The following is a 22646-nucleotide window of genomic DNA, read 5'->3' on the forward strand; positions in this document are numbered from 1 at the left end:
AGCACATTACTTTCGTGTCAACAGGAAAAGAGATGGGAAAATGGCCCCAGGGTGGGTGTGGTGAATTTCCTCCCTGTTAGCAAGGATGAAAATTTGAATGACACCTTGAAGTGATTTAAAACTCTTTTATTTACACATCCAGTTAGCTGGGAGGCCCCTAGGCATCACATTCAGAATGTAGCAATGCATGGAAAATGGTGAGAGACGGGACCACGGGACCACGGGACCACGCTTTCCTCTACCCCAGCTGTGGCAGGTAATCTGGACCAGGGAGTGAGAATGCAGTCACGGAAGAATCGTCAAGAAAGAAAAAGGCCTATGGTGAGGCCGATAATCCTGACACCTTTGGGTATTTTTATGTACTATTTAAACAAGTATCAAACACACAGAGGTACCAAAAAATTAATATATCTGCCAAAAGTTAGAGTTGTAGCCAAGGCAACCATAATTGCCCATTAGTCATTCCCTTCTTATTTCTTTATGTTTGAGCTAAAGACAGGAACTGGAGCTCATTTTGGAGTCTTATGCATCAGGGAGGGTTCAGTTTTCACCACTGGGAGGTCTTGAGGTGAAGGACGGAATCCTGGTGTCTGTGTTGTCAACAGCTTCAGGCAACTCAGAGAGGCGGGTGTCCCGGGAGCAAGGCTCAGGGAAAGACGGCCGACGGGTGGGTTTTAATCCCTGGGGCCTCCTTGCTTTAACCACTGTCTCCTCCCGGTCTCATTGCACCCAGAAACGTGCCCATGTTACCTGCCTGCTGCGGTAACAAAGGCTCTCAGCTCAGAGAGCGACAGCCTGAGTGTGGGACGGCCACGTGTCCAGCGTTTCTTCTACTTTCAGCTTTTAGGCCATTTTGGAGTTCAAAGAAACCCGCTCATTGATGGCACAGTTCCTGAATTCTGTGGGGATTTGCTGTCTGCGACAATATCAACATGTCACATGTTGCTTCGCTGGTGTGTGTCCCTCTAGTGAAGGAACAAGAGGCAGAGAAGAAAGGAAATCCTTGAGGGAAAAGCAATCCCGAAGACTTAACATTTCACTGCTGCTGTGATGTTTGAAAACAGACGTGAAGTCTTTATTTTGATGCATCAGTTTAATTGTGGCCTAGAGCTGAGATTGGCATCTCTGAGGCCATCAGATGTAGAAATACAATAATAAAGTAACACCACACACTTGGCTCCATTATTTAGTTTTACTTTTTCCCTTTTTCTTTTGGTGGCGGTCGTAGAAGCTGTCTTGAAGAAACCAGAAGTTCTAGAAGGGGTTAATTTCGTGCTGCCTGAAGTACTAAGGTCTAACCTTCTTCAGAGCCAGACCGTGTGTTTAGTGCCAAGTAGGTAAGGCAGAGTCCGACAGAAGTAATGTTCCAGCTGAGGATCATATCACTCTCTGAAAAATAGTCTGGCTTTCTGCTGATGATTCATCAGAAAAATGAGCACGGTAATTGAATTGGGGATTTAAAAGGATCTCAAGGAAAACAACCACATTCGACTGTTGGCTCTGTCATAAGAAATTCTGTTAATGTGCAATATGTAAGGCGATAATCTATCGCAGGGGACCCTGTAGCAAACGCAGGCTACTTAGATGTTTGCCCAGATCAGTGACAAGAGGCTGTGCCTCACGGCTGTTGAATCAGGGAGGGGTTTGAACACACGGAGTTGAAAAGGGAGGCTCGCGGTGGATGCCTTCTCCATGTTGATTACATTGTGGGAAGGGAATCTGGGTACTGCAGCAAAAGATGACAATCGGAGAGAGAAACCAGCCCAGAGGAACTAGCCCGGTGGTCCTCAGCTGAGGGCCGGTTTGTTTGTGCCCCCCCCCTCCCCCCCCCCCCCGCCCCTGCCCCTGCCTCTGGGGACATTCAGTAATCTCTGCAGACACTTTTGGTTGTCATCCAGGGTGGGGTCCTCCAGGTGTTTACCAAGGAGGCCGTGGATGCCTGCTACACATCCTATAGTGCGTGAGGCAGCCTCCTACAGTGATGAATCATCATGCCCAAAGTATCTGTCGGTGGTGCCAAGGTGGAGAAACCCTGGTCTAGGGAATGTTCTAGATATTTGGGTCTTGACTTTGTATATACATTATGTGGATAATATTTTGAGTAGGTGTGTGAAGCAGAAAACATCTAAGCCTTTTCCTTGTAATAGAGTGCCAGGGTTCCCACATAGGTAAATTCATCCTTTTGCCAGATCTAAGAAGAGATGAGTCTGAGGAGAAAGTTCTTTATACCAAGGATTCCAAGTATCGTCTTTGTAACAAAACTGACACTCGTTGAGACTCTTTCTGTTGCCTTGAAGGTGTAAGATGGGAATCCTCCTCCCTAGACTGTAATGAAGGTTTTCTCTTTAACTGCCAAAATGTATACGCTTTGTGTTTCCAAACCAGTGAATTCAAATCCTGTAGCTGTTACACTCTTATTAAATTTTGCTACAAGCACTTTCTTATCTTGTACGATATGGATTAATCCGTGCTTATGACTTCACATCAAGAAAAACACTGTGTCTGAAGTAGTTTACATGTTTTCTTCTTAAAAACACAATATAAGGCTAAGAGTATTTAGCCCTAGAAAGTATTGGTGACCAACTAAGTAAGACATGTTGGAAAAAAGGCAGCTACTTAAACTTACCCAGTGGTTTAAAGCTGTTGAACAAGTGGATGAACAGTCCAGATTCCATCTTTTAAAATTTCGGTAAGCATGAGTAAGGCAAAACTTGGTTAAGAAGGGAATTTCTGTTGACTCCACCCAAAATCTTGAAAGATTCGATCTACCACATTTGTTATTTTAACGTTATTAATCCAAGAAATTAGGGACCAGTGTACATGACATAACCAGTAAAGGGTCCGACATCAGTCTAAACATTCTGAGCCCAAAGTGAGAAGTGTGATACTTTATTTCAGGGGTTGGCAAACTCTTCGTGCAAAAGGCCAGAGAGCAACTATTTTCAGCTTCCTGAACCATGTAGCCTCTGTCTCAGCTACTCAGCTTTGGTGTTGTCTAGTGGAAGCACTTGCAGACAATTTGCACTCCGATGAGATTTTGTTTAGAAAAACAGGCACTGGTCCTCCTTTGGACCTTGGGGGCCAGTGTACTTCCCTCTGTTTAATTTGACCCAGATAGCCTTATCCATCCTGGGCAAATGTGTAATTCCTGTTGCTTTTTTTTTTTTTTTTACAATGATGAGGAAGCCCAATATTATCTTCAGATTGGGACTCCAGATTGGGAATCATTGCAGGATGCACTTAAGTATTTGGTTTATATGCCGTCTGCAACCTCAAAGGCAAAGAAGACCCTATACACACAAATTCATTTTGTTAAAAAGTGATACAGTGTTCATGGAAATAATCTACTAGAGGTTCATGGAAATTATCTACTAGCTTATTAAAAAAATACCATGTCATTTTTTAATATTTGCTAGATTTCTATTTTGTGAAAGAATCAGGCTGGAAATAACAACAATAACATAGCCATTTCGAAGGAGGATTCCCCACAGACTGGAATTGTGCCACCGACTGCTGGTCACAACAGTGGCTCTTACTCAACAGTCGTCAAACATTGCTGGGCTCTGCCCTTGGTAGTATGTGCTAAGGTATGGCCCTGTCTTGTTTGGCTATGTTCTGGGTCTTCCTGATACACTTTTCTGATGTGGGGTTCCGCTATTAGGCCTCGCCAGTGTGTCAGCTAGTGTAACGTAAGGGCGAGTGACGGTTCCTGCAAACTGTAAAGAGAGAAATGAGCCACTGTAAGTTCCTTGCTTTCTAGTCCTCAGTAATCATGCCAGTGTGATCAAACACTGTGACATTTCCAACAAGCCAGCTAGTCGCTATGTGGAGGCACTGAGATCCCCGCCCCCACCTCTTAAGTGCCCTCAGTCAAGAAAGATAAAACTGAAGTAGCCTTGTGTGAGGGTTCTCAATCATGGGATGGGAGAGACTCAGTGTCCCGTGTAGCAGCACGAGCATAAAATTGCCTTGAAGTCTTCATTTTATGTGAAATGTGAGGCTCTTAAGAAATAGTGTCTGATTTCCTGAATGAAGTATCTGCTATGTTCAATTAGCCATGTTTTTTTCCAGTCCACCAGGATACACACACACACACACACAGAAAGAAACCTTTGAATTTTCTGTTCAGATGAGCCAGTAATCAGTTCATGAATAAAGTCTTTGCTGCCATGTTCAAAAGAGTGTGTTACACGTACAGAACTGATTTCATCATATGACTGGGTTGAAGGAAACCCAATATATTACTTCCATGACCTCTGGCACAGTCCTCCCTATTTCCAGGAAACCTTAATTTTTTTTTAATGTTTATTCATTATTGAGAGACAGAGAGAGACAGAGCATGAGCATGGCAGGGGCAGAGAGAGGAGGAGACACAGAATCAGAAGCAGGCTCCAGGCTCTGAGCTGTCAGCACAGAGCCCGATGCGGGGCTCGAACTCACAAACCGTGAGATCATGACCTGAGCTGAAGTTGGATGCTTAACTGACTGAACCACCCCATTCCAGGGAACATTAAAAACAACTAGAGGTAGGCAAAGCTTTTCAGCCTTAGGTAGAGCTATCTAGCTCCCTCTTCTCCCTCCTCCTACCCTCCCCCTTCCCTCTGCTCTCCTTCCCTATTCCTTTCTCTCTTCTTCTAAAACAAGCTAATGAATTGGTTATCTACTGCTACATAACAAAATCTACCCGCCCCCCCCCCCCCCAAATTAGTGGCTTAAAATTGGTAAGCATTTATTATTTCCCAGTTTTTGTAGGTCAGGAATTCAAACAACTTAGCAGATCAGGGTCTCTCAAGGAGTTGTAGCACACAGATGTTAGCTAGGGCTGCAGCAGTATGAAGGCTTGACTGGGGCTGGATGAACAGCTTTAAAAAAAAAAGTTTTAATTTTTTTTTAATTTATTTTAGAGAGAGAGAAAGAGAAAGCACGAACGGGGACAGGGCAGAGAGAGGGGGAGACAGTATTTGAAGCAGGCTCCAGGTCCTGAGCTGTCAGCTCAGAGCCCAATGCGGGGGCTTGAACCCACGAACTGTGAGATCATGACCTGAGCCCAAGTCGGATGCTTAACTGACTGAGCCACCCAGGTGCCCCTGGATGACCAGCTTCTAATATGGCCTAGTCATGTGGCTGCCAAGTTAGTGCTGGTTGTTAGTAGGAGGCCTGAGCTCCTGGCCATGTGAATTTCTCCTTAAAGCTGCTTGGTTATCCTTATGACATGGCAGCAGGTTTCTCCCAGAACAAATGCTCGGAGAGAGAGGAAAGTGAGAGTCACAGTGTCTTTATGACTTACCCTGGGAAGTCACACTGTGTTATGTTTGCAGTACCCTACTGGTTACACAGCTCAGCCCTCTTCGGTGTGGCAGGAGATAACACAAGGTGTGAATACCAAGAGGTGAGAATCTCGGAGCTGGGCTCCTATGGCCAGCTACTTGGAAGGATTCTTCAAATGACTACCTGTCCTGAGTTTTCATTTGCACGGAGATGGAAACTGCAGCAGAGATCCTTTCTAAACCTATGGAAGCCATAACTACCCTAGGCTTTTCACATAAACAGATATGACACTTAGCATACACCCGATGGATTCAGAGTTGTTTTTTTTTTTTTTTCTCTCTGTTAGTAACACCTGTCAGGTATACTGGCTGGACATTGTAGTGGAGGCCAGTTGTTCAATTTCTAAACATTCTCCTAAAGGTGTGCAATTACATGTATCTAGATTTCATTGGTTGCTTAAGTGTCCCTACTGGTCCTATGGACTCAACTCTTTTGTGTAGCTTTCCTCCTAAGAGAACTATTGTTCTCTTGAACTATTGTTAGAAAGAAAGAAAGAAAGAAAGAAAGAAAGAAAGAAAGAAAGAAAGAAAGAAAAGACCTAAAGATGTATAATGTCTCAAACACGATAAAACTTAATTTCTCACTCATGTTCCTATCAGTCAGTGGTGGCTTCTCTTCATGCACTGAGAGGCAGGGATCCACACTCCTTCCCTCTGATGGTTTGCCATCCCTGAAGGCCAGACTATCCTTTGCATCCAGTCTGAGGAAGGGATAAGAGTGTGGAGGAGGCAACGTCACTAAGATTCTGTAGGACAGAATTTGTCACAGGCTATGGCTTGTCCAAGGTAGCTGAGAAATGTGACCTCATGGGGCATCAGCTTCCCAGATATAGGTGTGTTCTGCAGGAGTGGGGTTGGGTGTTGGGATGGCTTTTGATAGAGAGACAACTATGTCTACTCAGTTGAGATGCCAGACTTCAGAATTTGGCCTGCCTGGGAACCGTCACATTTTATGAGATCTGAAAATATGCATATGTGAGATTTTGTGACAGAAGTTAATATTACTTCACTTTATGAGTCCAGGTGAAAATAATGTGAACCCAAACCCATTGTAAAAATTTTAGCATGAAACACAGAATTTTATATTTGGTGGTCAAGTCCATCGCAAGCTGTTTATGCTATTGATAAGTGGTAGGGGTAGGAGCCACCACTTTGGACTGATAAAACATAAATGCCCAGCATCTTTTTTTTTTTAGGATTATTCTAGAATAATGTGAGGTCTTCAAGATATCAACCCTTCCACAGGAAGCAGTCAGCCTTGTTTACCCAAAGTGTTCTTGGACTTAATTGTGTGTCCCTGTGCCCCGTAGTATTACCACTTGCATGTCTAAACCACGTGTTTTGTCCCCAGTGTTGACATGATCACCATCTAGTTGTGGTGCTTCTGAGCAATTGCTGTTGTCATTGCTTTCTAATTGCTATTGTTATCATCGGCCACACCACTTACCTGACGCTTACTGGGGCCAGGCATTGACCTAAGTGCTTTGCTTATCTGTTATCTCATTTAATAATCCTCACGAAACCTGAGAAGGTAAGTGTATCGCCCTCATTTGACCATTAAGCTAATTGTGTTTCAGAGAGCAGGGCACAGTTAGTGGTGGAACCGAGATTTAAATATATGCCATCTGGTACATCGCTCTTGCCTTTCTTCCACAATATGGTGTGCATCAGACTAAGAGTAATATGGGGAGGGTATTTGTCTTTTTGGTCTCCTATCTCTAGGCTAAATTAACTCACGCATTTCTCGATCCTTAAATCACACTATGGCGGTGTTTTCCTACTCCTTTTAAAATCATTCCTGATCCCAAATATGGCCTCCTCACTCTCTGAGCAGAGGCATTTTCTTTCATGTGGTGCCTTTGCTCACAAATGCTTTAAACAACCTTTTCCTTACTCTTCCTTTGAACGCGGGTCTCCTTTGTGAATGAATTTGCAAGCATCTTGAAGAGAATGGAGCACTGGGCAGTAACCATTTTTGGCTTTAAAGAGGGGAATCCAATCTCTTGTGACAAATAGTGGCAGGATTGATAATTCTTGTGAGGGCAGCCTAGAAAGAATTCCTCTATTACCACCTTTAGCAAGGCTTTTTTTTTTTTTTCTATCCCCCACTACTAAGTCAACAGTAAACTAGTAAATGGATTTAGCTGATACGGATTTTCTCATTTGCTGGGCTCACAAACCCATGTTGTCTTCAGCAACTCTTTTCTTGGTCTAGCTTCATTGCATCCATCTTCAAAAGTGGTGAAAAGGACAATCTTTCAAATCAGGCAGCTCTTTTGGGTTGGAATCCTGGCTCAGAAACTTCACAGCTACGTGTGATGTTTGAGAGATTACTTAATTTTTCAGCACGTCAACGTTCGATTCTGCAAATAGAAAGGATGACACCTAAAGATTAGAGAAAGCAAAACAAATAAAAATAGTATAGTGTCAGGAGACTGGTAGGTCTCCAGTAGTTATTGCTACGTTAATTGGTTGATAAAAATATCAGTTCGGAAGGTAGCAGGCAACAGACAGTGTGAAACATAGCTAGAAAAACCATGGTTGATTTTTCTCAGCTAATAAGTCTGCAGATTGGTGACTGCCAGTGTTGTTCAGGAGCTGTGTGACATTGGGGCTGTAATATCTGTGGTGCTCTTGCTTTTGCCCTCATGTTGACAAGATAGCTTCTGCAGCTCCAGATATCAAGGTGAGAAGCAGAGGGAGGTGTTAGCTGTTTTTTTTTTTTTTTCTTCTACTCTCAGGAAAACACAACAATTATGCAGAGATTGCCTAGCAGTTTTGTGCTGATGCCTCATCAGCCGGGCTATGTCCTGTGAGCACCATCCCTAGCTGCAAGAGAGACTGGGGAAGTGAGTACTTAGCCTTCCTAACTTCCGCAGAGGACCGGGGCAGTGGCCCAATTCATAGTCTCCTGTGGGGATACGAGCAGCTTAAGAAGGGGGATGAAGAGTATAAGAGGAATGTGTGTAATGTGAAAGTAAGGTGGAAAATATGACCACACAGGAGTCAGGCTGAGGCTTCATTATCAGAGAGGAAAGAGTATTGAGAAAGATGCTAAAGAATGGACTCTAAGCAGAGAAGAGAGAGGGGAGTTTACAGACAGTAGCAATGGGATGCAGGGACACGTGGACACGGCATGCATTTCGTGCTTGGGGACTCGGTGGAGACTTGGTGGGTCTGGAGTGTGTGTATTTGGGGGGGCATGATGTAGTTGTTGGTGATGGGGGGATGGTTAAACTGGATAGATAAGTTGGAACTGGATTTTGAAGAGCCTTGTACAGAGCAGAAAGCAGTTTGGACTTTGTTTTAAACAGGGGTGGGGTGGGTACTAGATCGCCTTGCCCAAGGATGAAATAATGAACATATGTTTTGAACTAGAAAGGAGGAAGAGGTATCAGATGCAGGTTAGGGATGATGGAGGATTGGGTTAGGGCTGCGAGAAAAAAAGAGAAGATAACAGATACCAGCGGTATTTAGATGGTGGATATAATTTGTTCTTTTTTTAAGAAAATTTTTTAATGTTTAATTTTGAGAGAGAGACAGAGTGTGAGAGGGGGAGGAGCAGAGAGAGAGAGGGAGACAAAGAATCCGAAGCAGGCTCCAGGCTCTGAGCTGTCAGCACAGAGCCCAACGTGGGGCTTGACCTCATGAACTGCGAGATCATTGACCTGAGCCGAAGTCAGATGCTCAACCAACTGAGCCACCCAAGCGCCCTGGACATAATTTGTTCTAAATTGTTTGAAGAATATTAGGGAGGAGTTAAAAATAACCTCGAGATGTCTATTTTGGGTGCATGATGATGTCATTGAAAAGAGAGAAGGAATCCTGGGAAAGAAGCAGGCTGGTGGAGAGAGGGTGAGGAATTTGGTTTTCGACATGTGGAGCTGAATGGGTCTGCAGGACTTGTGGACATTGGACATTCATTCTGAGGGCCAGAAGAGAGATTAGTGGAGCACACAGTTACAGAGCGAGAGCAGACGTTAGCCTGAGGTAACATGTAGAGCGGTGGAAGCCAAAACTGAAGGGACAGGCAAGGGGATGGGAAGAAACCAACCGGGAGTGACATTCTAGAGAAGTGAGTGTCAAATGCTTTAGAGAAGTCACGCAGAACAGAAGAGAAGCCGTTGACTCTCAACCCTCACTTATCTTTTCATTTGCCATGTCTTTGCCACATCCCCCATTTTGGGATGGACCCTTGTCTAGACCCTACTTTCTTTGTTGTCTGCACTGTTGTGTTTTTCTACTTAGTTTTGTACAAAGCAGCAAGTTGTCTTCCTTAAGAAGTTTCCAAGGATAAAATAACTACTAGATTTTTTTTTCTACTACAGAAGCAGTATATGCTCACTTCAGAGAAAAATTGGAAAATATTCATAGGTAAACATATAGGGGCAAAAATATCAAAATTTTATTACCCAGCAAATAACCACTACCAGGATCTGGGTATGTATTTTTCTGGACTGGTATTTTTAGACACACATGCAAATATATATACACTTGAACATAAATCAGAAGTCTGTACCTGTAGTACCACAATCTACTTTTGTTTTCAATGTTTATTTTTTTTATTTAAAAAAATTTTTTTTAATGTTTATTTATTTTTTGAGAGACAGACACAGAGCATGAGCTGGGGAGGGGACAGAGAGAGGGGGGAGTCACAGATTCTGAAGCAAGCTCCAGACTCCGCGAGCTGTCAGCACAGAGCCCGACGTGGGGCTCGAACTCCTGAACCACGAGATCATTACCTGAGCCAAAGTCGGATGCTTAACCGACCGAGCCACCCAGGTGCCCCTCATTGTTTATTTATTTTGAGAGAGAAAGAGAGAGAGCGAGAGAGTGAGCAGGGGACAGGCAGAGAGAAAGGGAGATACAGAATCCGAATCAGGCTCCAGGCTTCCAGCTGTTAGCACACAGCCTGACGCGGGGCTCAAACTCACGAGCCGTGAGATCATAACCTGAGCTGAAGTCGGACACTCAACCGTCCGAGCCATCCAGGCACCCAGCCTACTTTCTTAATATAATATACTGCATCATAAAAATATTTGTGTTAGTACTCATGTAACAGGATTACTTTTCACGGATGAATAATATTCCACTCAATGTGCTCATAATTTTAAACAATTATGCCGTTAATATTGGACTTTTAGGTTGCTTCTAGTTTTTCCCTATTATAAGTAGGGCTGCAGTGAACACCCTTGCAAATAGATGTTTGTACTATTAGTAAATAAATGTTGATGTTAGGGAATATCTTTAGGGTAAATACTTAGAAAGGAATCGTTGGGTCTTCTTATACCCTTTTGAGAATTGCTCTCGGTTTCCTCCACCACTCCTGCATATCTCAGAGACCCCATGATGTACTTCGAGGTGCATTGCAATTAATATGAAGGTGCCTCTTTGCTCTTCTCTGCACGTGACTTATTTTCATGATGCAGAGGGTTTCCTGGGGAGCCACCGGTGAGTCTGGAGTGTTGTAAAGGGAGAACCAGAAGCAAAGGTCAAGCAGAACAGCAGCTCATCCTGAGAGCAATTTGATAATGCATTTCCAGTAAGGCAAGAGCTTGTCGCTGAAGCTGGATCAGCAGTTACCCTCGGAAATCAAAAAGAGAAGAAACAAGTTAAATCCCTAGGGTGGGTGATTTAAGTTACCTACCTGGACTCATTTCCTGCTAGTGTGGGCTATTGAGCTTTGAAATGTGTTCCTGGGTGTGACTTTGGAGTCTTATCTGGAGACCTTTCAGCATTTTTAGAATCTCTTTTGGCAGAAGTGGTTAAGTGGACTTGTGTTAGATGAGATGCCCCTCTCGGTGACCTCTTTAGGTTATTGCTAAGTGCATGAAGTCCCTTCGACCAGGGAGATGTGCCATTACGCAAGGTTTATTGTACTTTGTTCAGGTGATTATCATTTAAGCCCGTTTTCTGTGTATGTTTGTGTGAATCACTCTACAGAGTAGATTGAAATCTGAAGTTATTTTTCCACTTCAATTCCTTTGTCCATGAATAGTGCTTCTTTGAGAAAAGAGATCAGTGTTGTTTATTGCTGCTGCTCTTGTTTTCTTATAGCTGGAAGCTTTTTCCATCAATACAAATTCCAATGCTTTATGAAAGATTACAGTTAGTCACAAGGAATCTGTATATCCAGGGTTACTCTAAATGACACCATTTTCAACCTCTTGCAAAAATCACTTCCATTTTAATCTGTTTCTTCATTTCTTGAATTTTGGGCTTTCTTTAGAAATATTTCCCTGTTTCCTCTTTCTTTGGGGCTAAATGCCTCAAGGAGAAAGTATAGGCGGTAGCTGAATATTTTTCCCTCTAAATAAAAGATCACAGAAGGTGCCTGAGGAAATTTAGACCTCGGGGAAACTAAAATGAACATTTTAACTCACTCTTCTGGGACTATGTTACATTTTGGGGGGCCTTTGCAATTTTTTTCTTTTTTTCCTTTAGGTAGTTTGTCAGTGAGAACTAATTTAATTTTCTAGTACCACAGTGATGGCAACATGTGATTAATAAATAAAGAAGGTAGGGGTTTTAATTCAGGGAACTATGGCTATATCGTATTGGACTTTCCACACTGAAGCCTTTATTCAGTTGTAGAAAAATATTTAAAAGGTAAATATTCTTCTGCCTTTTTGTATTTCATGTGATAAATATGAAAGTATGGAACTACCAACTACTTTTCCAAAAGTCCCTGATTTCTTGTACCCTTGACTGTATCTTTTTCCATCACTGATAGGTGAGTTTTTGGTGCTCCCCCCTTGGCAATTAACAGCAGGCATCACAGGGCTGTGTATCGTTACTTACAGTAAAGACACTGGGTTCACCAGAAAGGGACCATTTTGGGAGACACCTGATCGCAAATATGCACCTTGCGGAAAGAAAAAAGCTCACTGACGTAGGATTTTGGAGACCTGTGGTCTGTTCCTAACTGTGGAACTAGCTCTCAGGCCTTTCTTTATCATCCTGGGCTTTACCCTGTTCACAGGGGGCCTAGTCTGAGAGTCAGCGATCCTAGCTTCTCATTTGTGGCCTGCTGCTAAATTACTGGATTTATTTGTATAAGCAAGACTTTCTCTCATCATTTTCTCATCCATATAATAATAGGAACACATACTTCCAAATTACAGATACATCCAAGTGAGCATTGAGTGTCACAGGTTATACAGTTTCCTTAAGTGCCCCTAAATGCTCCGAGTGTATTTAAGTGTCACTTTTGAAATCACAAAACAAGTCTGAATTTGTGAAATGTGGAAGTAGGTGTTACTGATTACTAAAATTCTGAATTTTTAAGAAACCGAATCTCTCTGTGATGAACCAAGTCACAGGAAGCAAATGATTACTTGGTTGAGAACCCAGCAGGTAGATGTGGGGCATGTGGGAAAAATGAAGAGGTAAGAGACAAAGAATTAGGCTAAGGTCCCTATCTGCTGTTAGTTGGCACGTCCCAGAGAAGCTGAAAAGTTGGGTGAAATAGAACATCTTCTAGAGAGGGTGTGCATGTGTTTTTTGTTCTCCCCCAGGTAAGGCCTCACTCTCTTGTTTTTTGTTCATTTTCCACCTTTGATCCTTAACACCTTTTGACCCTTTTCAACTTTCCTATTCCACATATGTGCTTTGTTTAATGTGTCCATTCTTTTTTTAATTTATTTTATTTTTAGTGTTTATTTATTTTTGAGAGGGGGTGAGGGGATAGAGCATGAGCCGGGGAGGGACAGAGAGAGAGAGGGAGACACAGAATCTGAAGCAGGCTCCAGGCTCCGAGCCGTCAGCCCAGAGCCCAACGTGGGGCTCGAACTCACAAACCATGAGATCGTGACCTGAGCCGAAGTCAAACGCCTAACCAACTGAGCCACCCAGGCACCCCTAGTGTGTCCATTCTTAAAAGTACGTATAAAATGTGTCATCTTGTGGTGCACCTGGGTAGCTCAGTCGGTTAAGCGTCCGACTTCGGCTCAGGTCACAATCTCATGGCTTGTGAGTTTGAGCCCCACGTTGGGCTCTGGGCTGACGGCTCGGAGCCTGGAGCCTACTTCAGATTCTGTGTCTCCCTTTCTCTGCCCCTCCCCTGTTCACATTCTGTCTCTGTCTCTCTCAAAAATAAATAAAACATTAAAAAAAAGTTTAAAAAATGTGTCATCTTGTTTTGTGTTTTGTATTATGGTTCTCATTTGGTTTCATATTTTACCCCATGTGATGAGGTCTCTAACGTCTACCCACGTTCTGTGTACAGCTGGTTTGCTTCTTGCAGCTGCAGAATATTCCAAGTGTGTATCCATCACATTTTGCTGATTCATTTCCCCAGTGGTGGGCATCCAGAACGCCTCCGTATCCCAGCCACCACAAGCGATGCGCCATTGTGTCAGAATGTCTTTGTGCGCGTATATTCAGGGTTGGATTGCCTGGCTATAGCATATGTACATGGTGTAAATACTGCCATATTGCTTTCTGGAATGGCTATACCTGTTTATCTTATATCAGCAGTGCAAACAGGTTTATGAAAAACATATATGAGAATCATTCTTACCATCACTTGAAATTTTCCCCCAATGGGATTTAGTTGCATTTCTCTTATTAATAGTAAATTTGAGCATCCCTTGTATTTGTTAGCCTTTTGTTTCTCCCCTTCTGTGATGTGATGTGATGAGTGTGTGTGTTTGTGTGTGTGTGTGTGTGTGTGTGTGTGTGTACGTGCATATGTTTAATTTGATAATTTTGGAAGCTGCCCTCATTCTTAATAGCTTCCTTATCTATCTAAAGGAGTCAGCTGTTAATCTCATTAGTAATTTACTCTTAATAAAAGCAGACAATTAGTAGGATCCTTCTTCCATCCCACCCCAGCTTGATAGAGTTAAAGGCTTTCTTACCACCAGTTTCGAATAGCCAGGAAAAGTTTCCAGGCTCATTGGAGTTGTTTGATTGCATTAATAGAGGTGTTGGTCTGATAGTCAGAGACTAACTTCTCATGACTTGCTGCTAATTTCTTGGATATATTTGTTTAATATTTTCTCTTTTCATTTTGTCATATTTAAAATAAATAACAGGAATAGATGTTTCACATCACAGACACATTCAAGTAACCATCTAGAATTAGGGGCATTTTAATTTCCCCTTTTCTTGGTCTGGCAAGAGCTTGGAGTCCTGTCTACACAAGAGCAAAGCTGAACCAACTAGAAGGCAACAGCTCTTCTTAGATCCGTCAGAGAATCGAGGTCACAGGATAAACCACTGTCTCCCAAATTGGAGAGACAAGTGAATACAGAGAATTACTACTTAGAGCAGAAACCTCTGTGGGAACTAATGGCAGAGTTGGAAAACCTAAACTGTAATTGCTGAAGGCTAAGTGTGGAAGAGTCTGAGAGTTAAGAGTTCCAGGGGACCCTGGTCTTAGAGGAGCTCCCAGACTTGTGTGTATTATCTCCAGGAGACTGCCAGGCTCTCCAGTGAAGATGGGAGAAAAATCCCTGTGTGCTTCTGCCAGGGGGAGGGGAAACCTCACCAGTTTGAACTGTGCTAGAGCATTCTCTTCTGCCTGCCCTCAAGTGAAACTGTCACCAAAGCCTAACTGACTGGTGTTTTACCAAAGCGTGACCTACCTGGAGGAAGGTAGGCACCGTCTCGCCTTTCTGTCTCACCTAAGAAGGGTGAGGTGGGGACCGAGAAGCATGTCATGAGGTCATTGTCCAGGGGTACAGACTCAGTGAGAGGTCAAGACTAATCTCAGGGCTACAGAAAGCTTCCCCTCCTGTCCTCACCACCACCTCACCAAAGGCCTTTCAATAAAAAACCACAAGGCATACTATAAGGCAGAAAACATAGTGCGAAGAAATGGAGCAAGCGTCAGTATTAAACTCAGAACTGGCAAGGATATTGGGATTATCAGACTCAGAAGCCTAACTATGATTAACTTGTAAGGGCTCTGATGGAAAAAGCAGAAAACCTATAAGAACAGATGAGTAACGTAAACAGAGAGATGGAAAGTTTAAGAAAGAATGACGAAAGACATGCTACAAAAGCACTGTAACAGAAATGAAAAAAGCCTGTGACAGACTCATTAGGAAACTTAAGTGCCTCTGCACGTTGTGAGTTTATTCACATGTCACTGTTGAAGTTAACAAGTTTAAAGTTTATTGTAATTTCTGGAAAAACTTTGCTCTTCATGTAATACATTCCAGTTCTGGTCCTGCTGCTCTTTACTTTAAAATGTTCAAGGGGCGCCTGGGTGACCAGTCGATTGAGCATCTGATTCTTGATTTCAGGTCAGGTCATGATCCCAGGGTCATGGGATTGAGCCCCATGTTGGACTCTGTGCTGAATGTGGAGCCTACTTAAGACTCTCCCTCCCTCCCTCTCTCTCTGTCTCTGTCTCTCTTTCTCTCTCTCCCCCCTTCTGTCCCTCTCCCCCATTTAAGCTCTCTCTCTCTCTCTCAAAAAAGAAAAATGTCCAAAGACATTTTTGAGCTTGAGGAGAAATAGGAAGAGGAAGAGAGCATAGCACACTGCCTTTGGATACATTATATGCAACTAGAAATTGATTCTGGATGAAATTAGCAAATTGTCCTATAGAAATTGTTTGGTGAGAAACACTTTTGCCTGAGTGAAGATGAATTCAGATTGTGGCATGAAGTACTCTGACATTAGGTATGAAATTTTGATACCTAAAATTGGGGAGGTGTGAATATGAACGTTATAGGAAATAAAATGTTCTAACATACAATACACGTTTTCTCAGTGTATTCTATCAACACTTCTTTTTCTGGAGAAATCTTTCATTTCATGCATTGTTACTGCTTGATATTAATTGACAATAGCCATTAACTATGTCTGGTTATGCAGAGATTGAAAATTTAAGAAAAGTAGGAACAAAAAAGAAATATGTTAGAAGCATTTCATAATATGTTAGGATAGTAGCAAGGCACATTAGTAATGTATTGTTTTTATTTTATTACTTTTTTAATTGGGATCATCTAAAACATACCTTTGTGCAACTTGCTTTTGTCAGTCACATATCGTGGGCATCTTTCCCAGTCATCACAAATAGATTTGCCTCATTCTTTACTCACTTCATGGATGTACAGTAGTTTGTCCAACTATTGCCCTGTTTATGCCATTGCCTATTTATTTGCTTGTAGGTAGAGTGCCTTGGTAAACATAATTATACAATATGTGTTTAAGTCGTCATGCTAGTGTTTCTGTAGGGTATGTTATAAATGTGGGATTAGAAAGTCACGGATTGCGGACATTTACCATGTTGGTAGTTACTGTCAAATTCCATCCAAAAAAGATATCCCAGCCTCCTTTCTTCTAAGATCAAAGTGCCTGTATCTTACACATTTGCCGTCACCCAGCATGATCAATCATTTTAATGTGTGTCAATCAGTAGGCTTTAATTGGTATATGGAGGCTCTGGCTCAAAATGCTAGACTGATGATCTGCATCTAACTCTTCTCCCATTAAAATTGTTGAAACATAATTTTAAAAAGAGTGAAACAGTGAGGAGAAAAGTAAAGTTACTGCCAGTGGCCAGAACTTTGGAAGAATATGTAGAAGGTAGAAAACAGATGTGATCAGATTAATGGCAACAGCTCAGTAGAAATACAACGCAGAGCAGCTTCAAGCCTGGGGTCAACAAAGAGCTAGAATGGGCCATGGAGCAATCATTAAAATTGTTCATTGTGTAGAATGGTGTTTCTAACAGCCTGGACCTTTGGTCATTCCCCCTATTCCTTGTTAATCAGAACAGCTTGTAGGAAGGGGCTTCTGCCCCTTAGCTAAGGTGAAAGGTCTTTCCTAAAGAAAGTGATCGCAGAGAGAATATAGGAGTCTATATGTGAAGCGGGCATATATGTGTAGGAAATCCTGATCTTTACAACAGACATGCCAGGGAAAACAAGAGGTATGGGTGGGTGCCCAGGAAAAAAATTCTAGCAAACTATTCTATCCCTATAGTAACTGTGGCTGCCCCCACACCACGAAACCACAATGTCTGATTGCCCCACGTCCAACCATAATCTAGGATGTGTGCCTTTTGACATCCTCCCATACTCCGTTGGCCTACCTGTATTCAGTCTCTCCATTTAAGGGAGAAATGCTCATGTAAGCAAATGTATACAGATCTAAAGTAAATTCATTCTAACTGTCTTAAACCATATATTGAAAAATATGAATGGACAAACAAGGTTTGCCAGATATTTGATGAAAACCAAGAGAAAAAGCACAAGAGAACAAAGATGAGCAGAGCAACTCATTTAAATTAAAAATAAATGATTCAAGTAATGGGCAAAAAAATTCAAATTCATGTTCTCAGAGTAAATAAAGAGCTCTCATCCATAAAAGAGGCAAGAGTGTCTAAAAATAAAAAAAAAGTAGTTTGCTGACATTAAAACAAAAATCAATGGATGGGCTTAATAATAAATCAAATGGGATTGAAGACCTTGATGGTGTTCTTGGAGATGGAATCAAGGAGACCTTCCACACTGTCCAGTAAAAAAGAAATTCAGGAAATAGTGTTAAGATGTGAAGCAGCTGTCTAGGCATCCAGTATGATTCTAGCGGGAGCTACAGAAAGAGACAGTAAGAAAGAAGAGAGGTTGTAGCTAAAATATAATAGAAGAAAGTTTTTTTTTCTTCCTTTCTTTTTTTTTTTTTGTGGATGAAATATAACTCTTTAGATTGAAAGGGTTCAGTAAGTGCCAAACAGAATGAAGGAAAAGAAAACCCGGTGCTAACTTAGGAGACTTCTGTTGTCTCTTCAGCCTTTTTACCTTTTTTGATAGCTTCTCTACCTTATGCTAGAACTGGCCAATTAATGCTTCTTGGGGAATCCATGGAGAAGCTGGGAGAGACTGGCTCTAACCCTTTCTGAGGTCTCCAGTGCTTAACGACCCAGCGACCATGAAACAAAGAGGGGCTCTTTTTAAGGAGACTATTAGCCTGAGAAAGAATCCAACACATAGGAGGCCAGGTCTGAGGATGGGAAGAAAGAGACCCAGACCTAACAGCCTTGTTTAAACCATCCATAAGGCCACATCTGATTTTAGCACTACGAACCGAGTAGTTTGGGATAGATTTCTGTCACAAAAGTCATGGTAGTAGACTTAATATATCCTAAGGCAATTCCAGTGCTCTGAGGATAAAGAGAAGACCCTAAAAGCTTCCAGAGAGAAGAGGAAATGAACTATTTACCAAGGCACAAGAATTATAATGATATCCTACCTTTATTTGATTGTGACCCTGGGTGGTGGAAGATGGAGAAGCAGTGTTTTCACAATGCAGGGAGGGTGGGGAAAGGTTTTGAAGCTGCAATTCTATTCTCAGTCACATTAACAACCAAGCATGAAGGCAAAGGAAAGATATTTCTGGAAGTGCAAAAATTTAGGAAGTTGATGAGCAGATGATAGTAGTTTTTCAGTGTTATGAAAAAGGAGTAAGGCTTGAAAGAATTGAAGGAATCTAGAAAAGAGGTACGAGGTCAGTTGGAGTGGGTGTCTGAAAACATCTCTGACTGGAAGTGATTTAGGTATTCCTTGTGCATCAGGCCCCTTGGTTCTTAAGTGAATAATCTCTACCTACACATTTATAAAAATCATAAGAGGTAGTCTATTGGTTTTCTATTTTCAGAATCAACCTATATGGACAAAGCACAGAGGTGGATTTAACTTTGATCTGAAGACAAAATGTGTATGCTTTAGAATGCAGTCATTGCAATCGGGGACAAAGTGATTTGCTTTAAACAATTATGAAATAAATACTACTGCTTTGAGTACAGTCTGGTGGAGTGACATCTGAATAGAGACACGACTATGAGTCCACCTTAGAAATAGGGCAGAGGGCAGATGGGGACACATCCATTAGGAACAATGTTGTGTGACCTGAGACAGCTTCCTCAGAGGAGAGGCTTAGGCGTGCCAAGCCGACTGGCTGGGGCCACTGTTTGCTGTCTAGGAAAGCATTCAGACCATTAGACCGTCCTCGTTTTCCCCCTCCTGTGGCCCCGTCATTACCCAGAATTGAATATGTAGTTTTGTTGTCAAAGTGGTTTTGCCTAGAAGATGCATAATGTAGTCACTTTTCTGGGAAGGAGCATTATATGTGATAAAATGATTCCTTTTTAATGGACTGGTGTTTTATCCTAAATATTTAACAAGAGAAAGGGAGGGAGAAAGCTGAAATGTCCTGCTTTCATTTTCCCCATGTGAAATCCAGGTGAGAGGGCTTAGCCTCTTTCCAGAGAAATTAGAGTCTAACTCACAAAGTGCATAAACAACAGAAAAGAGAAACAACAAAAAAATGCTAATTGGCGATTAAAGGGGAGAAGTTCAATATTTTCCGACTGTATGGCAAAAGCTTATATTCTCAAGAATAAACATTTCTAATGAGGTCCAAAGACTACAGGGCAAAAAGAAAATGGGATAGTAAAGACTTTTTAATAAGCTAAAATAGCTAGGGAGAAATAAAGACCGTTCTAAGGCTCGATGTGCGCCATAGCAACTCAACTGGTTGAAAGATGAAAAATTCAGCCTAAGCATGAACGGTGTCTGCACCATAGCAGATAACTTCCTCTGTGCCACCCATTCTCCTTCTCAATGGCTGGTGATTTGGTTTTTCTGACTTCAGATACTATGAGGTAAAGGAAACATGAAATCTCCAGGACATGAGATGGACCTTATCTCAGGCTAGGGTTGGGCAAAGGACAAGGAATGGAGTCATCTCCAAGTGAGGAACCAAAGAAGATTCTAGAAGCATGCTACTGAGAGCAGGCACTTTGTGTTCATGGAGTGTCATTCTGGGACAACTTTATGAAACCCACACATGTGAAGGCAGCATTATGAATTAAACAATATAGGAAGAAACACAGAGAATGGTTTTGAAATTGATGTATTAAAAGAATGATCCAAAGACCTACTTCTGGAAAGGAGTTCATTAACAAGAAAAAATGCTCAGTGAAAGGACATGGGAAGAAAAACGAGAACACAGAAAAACTCTGTGCGGCTCCTAGGCACAAAGAGAGAGATCTCTGTTTTTCCTACATATAAAGGCACTAATCGGGTCATGAGGATCCCACCCTCATGACCTCATAGAAACCTAATGTTTTAATCCTGCTAGGATAATGATGGTGAAAGGCCTTTTCTAGGATAAAACATTCTGGAGATTTACAAGTAATACCACCTAAGAGTTTTTGGAAACCTCTGTTAGTATATGACCTCCCACACCTATCATTGGACATATATTTGATTTACACAAAAAGACTTGGAGTCTGTTGAGAAAGGCGGTGATCCCTCAAATAATGGCTGATATTTGGAGAGTCCTCACTCTGCACTGGGCACGGTGCTGAGTGCTTTTGATGTGTCAGCTTATGTAATTCTTACTCTAGTCCTAGGAAATAGAAGGTCTTGTACAGATGAGGCTTCAACGGGTGCAGTAACTTACCCAAGATCTCACCAGAACGTAGTAGACCAGGTGTTTTGGTCAATTCAGACTGCTGTGGCAAATATCACAGACCAGGTGCTTAAACAACAGACATTTGCTTCTCACGGTAACGGAGGCTGGGAAGTCCAAGATCAACGTGCTGGCCGATTTGGTACCTGATGAGAGCCTGCTTCCTGGTTTGTAGACAGTTCCCTTCTTTTTAAAAAATATTTTTTTTCTTGTGAGAGAGAGAGAGAGAGAGAGAGAGAGAGAAAGAGAGGTTGGTAGGGAGAGAGAGAATCCTAAATAGGCTCCAAGTTGTCAGCGCAGAGCCCCTCACAAACTGAACCGTGAGTGAGATCATGACCTGAGCCAAAACCAACAGTCAGACACGTGACCGACTGAGCCACCCAGGCGTCCCGACAGCTGCCTTCTTGCTTTGTTTTCCCATTGCCTTCCTTGGTGTGGAGGCACAAAGAGAGAGATCTCTGTCTTTCCTACTTATAAAGGCACTACTCGGGTCATGAGGATCCCACCCTCATGACCTCATAGAAACCTAATTACCACACAGAGGCCCCACCTACAAATGCCGTCTCATCTGGGGTTAGGACTTCGATGTCTGAATTTGCAAGAATACCACCAGCATTCATTCCATGATACTGGATTTTGAACCCAGACCTTTGAGTTGAGAGCCATGCTTTAAACTACCTTGTTACTAATCATGGCATTATTGCCACTACCATTATAGTAGTGTCAGTAATATTTTCCCTCCCTAAACAGGAATGTTACCAATGCAAGGAGTAACATAATTTCAAGGACTAACATTTCTTTTCACCTCAGCATCAAATAAAATAATATTTGATAAATAAAAATTGAAATAACACCTCTAATTCCTGAGCACTTAATGCATGCTGTGTGACGTGCTTTTCGTGTATCATCTCATTTAATTATGTCAGCAACCCTGGGAGGTAATAAGTAAAACGACTAAGGAGGCAAGTTGGTTCCAGTGCCACATCTGCCAGTTCCTGGGTGTCCTTGGCAAGCCTTCCAGTTTTCCTGAAGCTCAAGTTCCCCGTCTGTGACATGGCAGTAATAATAATACCACCTTCATTCTAAAGTGGTGAGGCTTAAATCCCTAATCAGAATAATGTCTGAAACACAGTGATTTGCTCAAATGTTAGCTTTAAAAAAAAAATTATTCCCACTTATAGGTGAGAAAACTGATATTCAGAGAAGTTAAATAACATGCCAAGGGCAGTAGTTCTTATACAACAAAAGTAGGATTCTAATCTCTGCGTCAAGGCTCAGTCCTTGGTCTTAAGCCCTTTGCTGTAATGACGTCCTAGGGTTTGGCCTCCCACCTCTGTGTCCTAAAGACCATTCAGGATGCTTTCCCCCCAGATTTAAACTCTGACACGGATTGTCTGTGAACAGGTTGCCTGGTGTGTGTAGGCATGTCAAGGTTAAGGCAATGAATAAATTAGGAAATCGACACAGTTGCAGGTGACCCATTTTTAACGATCGAATTTAAAAGCACTTTGTCTTCAAAAGAAACAGGATTAAGCGGAACTGCCCTGTTTTGCTAAAACACGGACCGTCTATTTGAAGAAGCATTTAGGATATTTTATTTCCAATGGTGGCTTGTTCTTAAATGCATAATGTTAAAGAAGAGAGCAGAGCTTTTAGTTTTAGTGACTTTGAAGTAAAAAAAAAAAAAAGCACTATAGATTCTGTAATCCATATCTGAAGAGCAGAATAGCATGAAGACGTGCAAATAAAGCATGTCCTGAATTGTTATATTCAGGGGAATCTCTTTGTAGGGTAGCAGTAAAGGGTGGTGTAATGAAATCTTTATAGGTTAACTGTATGACCTTAGGCTTTTATTTTCTGTAATTTTTTGCTTTTTTAAAACTGTTT

The 22646-nt window shown here is 42.0% G+C and overlaps 1 protein-coding gene and 1 long non-coding RNA gene across 13 annotated transcripts in view; one reads left to right on the forward strand and one right to left on the reverse strand.

Moving 5' to 3' along the window:
* The window catches only part of RBMS3 (RNA binding motif single stranded interacting protein 3), a 1326374-nt gene that overhangs the window by 14968 nt on the left and 1288760 nt on the right, over window positions 1-22646 (forward strand). The window lies entirely within an intron of this gene.
* On the reverse strand, window positions 5625-21042 carry LOC123379764. The gene is made up of 3 exons (XR_006584647.1): window positions 20751-21042; window positions 10618-10911; window positions 5625-7690 (listed from the first exon to the last, which is right to left on the reverse strand). It is a non-coding gene; the product is annotated as an uncharacterized LOC123379764 (long non-coding RNA).

The sequence above is a fragment of the Felis catus genome, chromosome C2 (genome assembly GCF_018350175.1).
Source record: "Felis catus isolate Fca126 chromosome C2, F.catus_Fca126_mat1.0, whole genome shotgun sequence".
In the NCBI taxonomy this organism is placed as follows: domain Eukaryota; kingdom Metazoa; phylum Chordata; class Mammalia; order Carnivora; family Felidae; genus Felis; species Felis catus.